Raw genomic sequence first — 1,122 nt, 5'->3', positions numbered from 1 at the left:
GGGAGATAGAACTGATAAGACATGGTCCCCATCTGAGTATGGGATTATGTAGAAGTGAAGAAAATCATTTGAGGACAGAGTTCAGAATTACTCCCCGAGTCCTCAAGAGGGTGTCGGTAGCAGTCAGTTGTACTGATCTCACTCACTGCCCTGTGCTCCTCTTAACCTCCAACTCCTGAGAGAAGGTATTGCTTAAAGTCAAGGTGTTTTTGACTTTTTAAAATAATAAATGCTTGATAATCCACTAAGTAGAACAGTGTGCATCCTGAGAGGCATTACACATCTCCCACTTCGGCAGGTTCTCCATGATTTTGATCACAGAATACAAGTATCTCCCTTTGTGTGTCTTCTCATTTTTTAGTCAATTGGTGGTTTTGAAGCAGATTTTTCTACTCGCTCAGCCTTAATTAAATCTGCAAATATAAAAATAGAGTATTTCTAAAGGTGGTGTGATTCCGTTTAAATATCATAGCTTAATGCTCTTTGGGGCTTATGAAATAATGAAAGTACAGAGATTAAAAGAAAAAAAAACTTTAATATAGTTCAGGTGCATCAACAAGGAAAGTTTGAAACATGATAGTTCATTCACTTAGAAATTCTATTCTTAATATTATTAAAGAAAAATTTTTGTAAAGAGTATTGGGAGGGGTGACATGACTGTCCACCCATCATCACATGAAATTGTTAAAGATATTTGCACCACGGCATTAACAGCTTCCTTTATATATATAATTTTTTGAGACATTTTCGCTATAGGGTGCATGCACTTGACAGAAAGACAGAGAGAGAGACAGAAAGCAAGAAATCACCCTCCAGGGGGGATGGACACGCCTCAGTCCCTTCTCCTCCATTCTACTCTTGAGATCTTGGGCACGCACGCACATGCACCCGGCATGAGTTTAAGCCACTGGGTCCAGGACTCAAACTGTGGTCGACTACATGGGAGTCCAGCGACACAGCCAATATGCTAACTGCTGGTCCCGGCATTAGCAGCTACTTTGAACAAGCAATTATTAAGCTTTTCTTAGCCACTGTTACTTATTCACATATTCAGCCTGCATTTTATGGTAATGAAGAGAAAGGAATAAATATTTTTAAGTGCCTACTGAACATCAGGGATAA

This window comes from Tupaia chinensis, unplaced genomic scaffold (assembly GCF_000334495.1).
Source record: "Tupaia chinensis unplaced genomic scaffold, TupChi_1.0 Scaffold000309_1, whole genome shotgun sequence".
NCBI lineage: Eukaryota > Metazoa > Chordata > Mammalia > Scandentia > Tupaiidae > Tupaia > Tupaia belangeri.
The sequence above is the reverse complement of the archived record's forward strand: the minus strand, read 5'-3'. Positions refer to the sequence as shown.